Genomic DNA, 7,262 nt, shown 5'->3' on the forward strand with positions numbered 1-7,262 from the left:
AATGAGTAATGAATTGATGTATGAATTATTACAATATTATGTTATAAACTTTGATTATTTATTTGATTACAAATTTGTTTTACCAATCTAGGAATTGGTTGTAAAGGATTTTTTCTCAATTCTAGGAATGTTCCTACCTCAAAATCTTATTTATAGTTTTAAGGCCCCCAAGGAAGTGATAAGCTATGTATCATAAGCTTATACTATTTTACAAACTACATTGTTTCATGATATATCAAATATCTTTGTTGACTTACTCAATAGCATACAAGAGGCATTTATGTTATAGGGACATAGTGTAAATAGCATTATCTTTATGCATTGAAGCTAACAAACCACAATTTTACTTAGGTTATGGGATATGATTACATTTGTGACCAAATTTCATTGGATGCTTCAACATCAACAAGCTAATGTTTTAATATTTGGACCAAATATTAAACTAGAAAAATTGTTAGGTCACAAGTAACAATTGTACGTGTTTTCACACAGGATACACAGAAACACGATTAGCTCCTCCTTAGAACTTTGGAATTGTAAAAATTGCTCATCATTGCCACCTCTTGGGCAGCTACCCTCTCTTAAACATCTATGCATCTTAGCAATGATAGGAGTAAAGAGATTGGGTAGTGAGTTTTACAGAAATGCTTCTTCTTCCATTACAGTTAAGGCCTCCTTCCCATCCTTACAAACTCTTTTTTTCATTTGCCCAATTGGGAGAAATGGTTATGTTGTGGATGCAGACATGGAGAATTCCCTCGTCTTCAGGAGCTTTATATAATCCAATGTCCCAAACTTACTGGGAAATTACCAAAACGGCTTCGATCATTGAAGAAACTAAAAATTCTTTCTTGTCCACAACTACATACGGCTTCACTCAGAGTTCCTTCAATCAGTGAATTGGTGATGATTGACTATGGTAAATTGCAGTTGAAAAGGCCAAATTGTGGCTTTACTTCTCTTCAAACTTCAGACATTCAAATTTCAGACATCTCTCAGTGGAAGCAACTGCCAGCGGGATTGCAGCACCTCCAAATTATAAAATGTGACTCTGCAGAGACCTTGCTAGAGGAGAGAATCTTGCAAACCAACAGTTGTTTTCTGAAATTCTTGGTAATCAACTCTTGTTCTTTTTCAAGATGCTTCCACAGAGTTGGTTTGCCCACTACATTGAAAACACTGCACATTTACAGGTCTACCAAACTAGACTTTCTCCTACCTGAGTTGTTCAAAGGCCACCTCCCATTCCTAGAATAGTTTCGGATATGTTATGGTAGCTGTGAATCTCTCTCATTATCCTTCTCATTAGGAGCCTTCCCCAGGTTGACTCATCTGATAATCGATGGTCTCGAGGGGCTTGAAAACCTGTCGATTGGGGTTCTTGAGGGGATCTCACATCTCTTGGTTTCTTGAACATTCACAATTGCCCTGATCTTGTATTTACTGAATTGCCAGCTCTCAATTCGGCATGCTATCAGATCTGGGGGTGCTCGAAGCTCAAGTTGCTGGCGCATAACTCTTCATCTTTGAAGAGATTGATTTTAAAGCGCTGTCCAGAATTGTTGTTTCAGAGAGGAGGTCTGCCCTCCAATCTATGTGCACTTGAAATTTGGGACTGCGACAAACTCACACCCCTGGTGGACTTGGGTTTGCAAATGTTGGTCTCTCTCACACATTTCACATTCAAAGGTGGATGGGAAGAGTTGGAGTCATTGCCCAAGGATTGCCCACTGCCCTCCATACTTACCACTCTTAAACTCGAAAATGTTTCAAATCTCAAGTCTCTGGACAGCATGGGGCTCCAACAACTTACCTCTCTCACAAACTTATCCATCTACTACTGCCCTGAGCTCCACTCCTCTGGGGAAGAGGGGCTTCAACATCTCACCTCTCTTGAAGAATTGCAGATCAGTGGTTGCCCTGCCCTCCTGTCCTTAATGGGGTCTGGTCTTCAACACCTTGCCTCTCTCAAACAATTATACATCAATGACTGAGAAAAAAGTGGGTCTTCAAAGCTATGCCTCTCTTAAAAAGCTACATATTTCATTCTGCCCTGAGCTCCAATTCTTGACACAAGTGGGTCTTCAACATTTCACGTCCCTTGAAGAATTATGCATCCCCTACTGCCCCAAGCTTCAATATTTGACCAAAGAGAGACTGCCGGCCATCGGTGCCGATTTGAGAAAGGTGAAGATTGGTGTCATATAGCTCACATTCGACGTATAGTAATAGATGGTGTGCTATTCTAATGAAGGTGGAACTGCATGAATGCAAAGTCTGGTTCTTTGCCCAAAATATGTTTCTTCAAAATGGGATGATGTGCCACATTGAATGCCAGTTTGATTTATTATTATAAATGACTTTTGGTGTCTTTCAGGTTAGGCTGTGCTTCACTCTCATTATGGTACTGATCGTAGCTTACATCTTGTCTTACATACTTCTAAGATGGATTGATGTTTACATTGTGCATATGCTCAACATCTCTACAGGTCTGATTTCTTGAACCACCAACTGTTAAATGGAATATCCTTTCATTCTCAAGCTCATTTCAATAGACTTATTCCCTAAATATTCATGTCAGAATTTGAGTTCTGATTTCTTGCCAAAGAATCCTGAGAGCCATCTCTGATTATCAAGTTTCAGAAAGGTGCAGAGCATGCTCTACTTGTTTTTTTTTAAGAGGCTTTTTCTTAAGCTAGATCATCAGAAGTTGGAACAAAGATATGAAGAAAGGGAAGCTCAACCACAGGTAGATAACGTTTTGAACAATTTGAGACTACAACCAAATAAGGGTTGTTTCCATTCTACTTTCAAAATGGACTAGGTTATTTCTGAATTTATCTATCTATTTTGTTTTTTCAAAGGCGCAGAGGAAATCAATGGTATCGGTAATTGCAAGAATCTCAGGTCACCCTGCACACTCCAGTACTTGCCTGTCCACCTGCCTCTCCTTTCTCAATATAAAGAACTGTCTAGGGCTAATGGACCTCCCTCAGTATTGTTTTCCATGGGCTAATGCATTGAGAATACATGGCCAGCTTTCCCTTGAACCGCTTATGATTATCAGTTCTAGGAGGCTGCATGACTCTCTTTTGGGTATGTAACAACAGACACATACACTACCTTCTCATCCCAACACTTCTCACAAGATGGGTGCAGAGCATGCTCTGTTTCTTTGATTTAAGATTAATTCTGAAGCTGGGAGTCTGGAACAAAGATAGAAGAAGAGCAGGGAAGATTGACTTGAGGTAGCTTTTGGTTTATACACATTTGGTTAAAAATATTCTTTTAGCAATTTGAGAACACAACCCTTTTTCATATTTCTAAGACTTGTTCTGCGCATGTTAATTAATTTGAGTTTTTTCTGGGTGCAACTCTCTTTCTAGTGTTACAAAGCAAGTGCATGAAGCAGCCCCAAAGATTTGTTTTCTTGATTAGCATTCTTTGAAAATACTTATGGAGCTTGAGTTTGTTCTTTCAATTGCCAGTTCTTTGTAATTTCATGCAAGCTTTTCATAGGAACACTTCTAATTATTAGTTCTAAGAGGCATGTCTCCTTTCAGGTACACAACAACAAAGACACATGATATGTAGTGTTGGTCACTGGCAATGCATTGGTTTATCTCTATTGCATTCTGACTAGCTTTTGCATCCAAATACCCCTTCTGATCTCGATGCTATGTTGAAGGGACTGCAGAACCTCAGCCCTCTTCAAGAACTTCATGTCACTTTCCCCATGCTTTTGATGGTGAACACAGCCAACTTAAATAGTCCATATGTTGAAACAATGTTTACAATGCAGGTGCCCCTAGCAGCTCTACAGATTTGGTTTCCTGATTAGCATTCTTTGCATATGCTCATGGACCCCTTTCAGGTTTGTTTTCAGTGGGCTAATGCATCAAAAGCAACTAATGATTATCAGTTCTCAGAGGCATGACATTTTTTAGATTTAGGACTCATCTAGCATACCATAATTCCATATTAGAACCCGACAAAGATAAGTAAAATAAGACAATGTAAATGGTCTGTCTTGTAAGACCAGCTTGCATTACTTTGAAACCTTGTTTTCTCCTTTGCAGCATGAAATGACTTTTCCAAGTCAATAATTTACTGCAGTCTCTCTTGCTTGTCATTCTATTATGCAGCATGCACCGTTTTTCCCATTTTAAGAATTTTTCTGAAGCTAGAAACCTGAAACAAATATATGAAGAAGAGTATGGAAAGATTGACCATAGGTGCTTGCATTTTAACATAAACAAATGTCATATATTCCTGACTTGTTTATGAAATGATAGGAAGTGATCCCTTGAAATAGCCTACAATTCAATTCCTAATGGTCTTTCTCCTAATTTCAACCTTATGTTAATTTAAATCCATTTGGTTTAAACACTTGATGACTCGAACTCAAAATCTTCATCTTTCCACTGCATAATTAGGAACGGAATATCAAATTTTAGGAGTGGAATGAGTTAAAATTTTATCATATTTATACCTTGGTCTCATGAGTTTGTATCATATCTTTATTGCTAAGGGCTAATATGAGAAAATTTAAATTTTAAAAAGCTAATATATATATATATAATGGAATATTAAATTAAAGGAGTGGAATGAGTTAAAAATTTTAATAATAATATATAGACATAAAATTTTATCATGGTTAATTGTGTCCTTTCCATTTTGAATCTTCGGGTTTGAGGTGTGAAATGACCATCACACTCTTGGGATGGGTATTTGGACATGACATAGCAAATGTCCTCTATACATTTATCATTTTAAATTTTAAAATATTAAAAGGATAAAGTTATTTTATGTTTTAACTCTTTTTGGGGAATTCAATTTTACTTGCTATACAAAATTCAGTATTGAAATATAAAACAATTTATTTCTTCATAAAAATAGGAAAAAATTAATGTAAAATATTAAATACGCCTAATATAATCACATTCATTTTTCCATATTTATGATATTAATCAAATTAAAAAGATTGTCCATCATTACTTTTATTTTTTTTTATACATTTATCATTTTAAATTTTGTAATTTTAGAATATTAAAATTTTGAAATAATTGACAAATAACTAAAATATCAAAACAATTAATAAAAATAATTTTAATTCTTCCCATGTTTATCTCTTTAATTTTATTTTAAAAATTTAAAAAAAAAAAAAAGATGCATATTTATTACAAAGAATTTTCCAATTCTGTGTGAATGAACTCATGGGAGGAAATGTAGAAAGTATAAGTAGAATAGGTAGTGAGGACCTAGGCTAGCTTAGTAAACCCTACCAATAGAATATATACGATTGGAAAGTGTCTCAAATTCCTAATTAGTATAGATTCCTTTTTTTAAAAGAATATTTCATAAGTTGATATATTATTGTAATATTAGATTTCTTTATAGAAGAAGAAAAGTTGTTAGTAATATTTCTATAAATACTCTAAGTCATGAGAAAAAAGTTGTGAGATGGAGATGGGCCTATAGAGACTATATGAGGTGAATAGAGATATGAGGAAGAACAAGAAATATCTGATAAAGTAAGAAGACTCATGGTTTAGGGTGTCGATACAAGGAGTAGGAAAACATAAGATGTTTCGGGAACCCAACAATTGTATTTGGTTTTGTCCTCTATAATATTTTTTATGGTATAGTGGAAAGATTTTCTCTCATATGTGGATTTAGGCATGGTTAGTTGAACCACATTAAAACGTTATGTATTTTATGTGATTAGTTTATCTTTGTGTTCTTGAACTAACATGTTTGTATTAAAGCTTCTGCTAACACAACATATAGAAGGAGATCACAAGCCTCGCCATAAAGGAGGGAGTGGAATTTTGTCAAGCTTGAAACGTGTGAGGCCTTACCTAAGCTGTAAAATGAGGATAAGCTTCTTGAAGAGACGATATGCCGAGAGCTTGACGAATAGACTAAGGAGTGATTAATAGATTTTTTCCATACATCAATCAAGACTCAAAATGTGATCCTAGACACAATTGAATGGATCTTCATGTAGAACATATGTATATAGTGGGGATACACAACTTCAAGAAGTGAGACCAGAGGCTCCCAACCTCACTCAGAAAAAATACCAGGAAGAATGATATCTTTGAAAGATGTCAACATAATACTGTACTCTATCTCGACCTTGTGGTAAAAAAAAAATGCATAGTATCACTCACAAGTGTCCTTATAATAGAAACAACCAATAGGAAGGTCTACACTATCAAAAGGGCCCTACAAAGGGATCCCCATGACTAGAGACCAAGGCTCAAGAGATGGAGGTGCCTACCTAGGACGCCTATGTTCAAACATACCAATCCAAGAATTCCAAAATGAAAGGACACGAAAAATGAGGGACTACTTGGACAAAGTAAACCACTTAAAATGCTCACGAAAATGCTTAGAACACTCCCATGGAGTGAGAACTAACCCAAGAAGGCATAAGAAGTTGAAAAGACAGAGTAGAATACTAGAAAGAACTTAGGCTAGAGGAAATAAAGAAAAATGGTTGTTGGAAGAGCTATTTATTGCCTCAATCAACAAGGGAGCGTTGGATGCAACACTAGAACGAGATTAGCGCTCGAGTGTTTTGAGTGTTGGATGGCGCTTGAGCATTGGATCACTCAAGGGGTGCTAGAAGGCCCTAAGAGTGCTTGAGCACTTGACTCTTCGTTTAAAGTGTTAGAGCATTGTATGTGAGCTTTTTTAAGCATAGGAAATGTCCTTCTTGGAGTAAAAACCTAAGAAATAAATCCCTTAAACTCAAAAGAGACCTAAAACAACTTGCAAGATCAATAATTAGTTATACAATAACATTCAAGGCTCAAGGATTTACTCAACAACATACAAAAAAAAAGACATTAATAATGATAAAAAGAAATCATCATTTTCTTTTTAAATTTTTGTAGAGACTTTTTAAACCATAAATAGAAATCATACTTTTGACCATGCTTGCCTTTTTCCACTTAGGGTGTTTCAAAATTCATAAGTGAAGGTATTATATACTTGGAATTAAAACATTTAAATAATTTTAGCCAACTTTGTCATTTTTCACTTTGGGAAACATATATTTTGAACTATTTCAAACATAGTACAAGAATTTATTTTGACCAAGCATGATGTTCATGACTTTCCAAAGATCAAAATCTAACATATCAATTAAATGTACGAAGATTCCCTATCAACCATGTATCGTAGAAAATTTTAATTTTCCTAACATACCAAATTCCTTATTTACTTTGTTTTAGGAACCTAGAAATTGATAC

The 7,262-nt window shown here is 35.4% G+C and overlaps 1 long non-coding RNA gene across 1 annotated transcript; it reads left to right on the top strand.

The window, feature by feature from the left end:
* The first annotated feature begins 472 nt into the window (after positions 1-472).
* Positions 473-4,224, top strand: LOC104881048 (uncharacterized). Its single transcript, XR_787091.3, has 3 exons — positions 473-2,749; positions 2,865-3,248; positions 3,564-4,224. It is a non-coding gene; the product is annotated as an uncharacterized LOC104881048 (long non-coding RNA).
* The last annotated feature ends 3,038 nt before the right edge of the window (positions 4,225-7,262 follow it).

Source organism: Vitis vinifera, chromosome 12 (genome assembly GCF_030704535.1).
Source record: "Vitis vinifera cultivar Pinot Noir 40024 chromosome 12, ASM3070453v1".
In the NCBI taxonomy this organism is placed as follows: Eukaryota; Viridiplantae; Streptophyta; class Magnoliopsida; order Vitales; family Vitaceae; genus Vitis; species Vitis vinifera.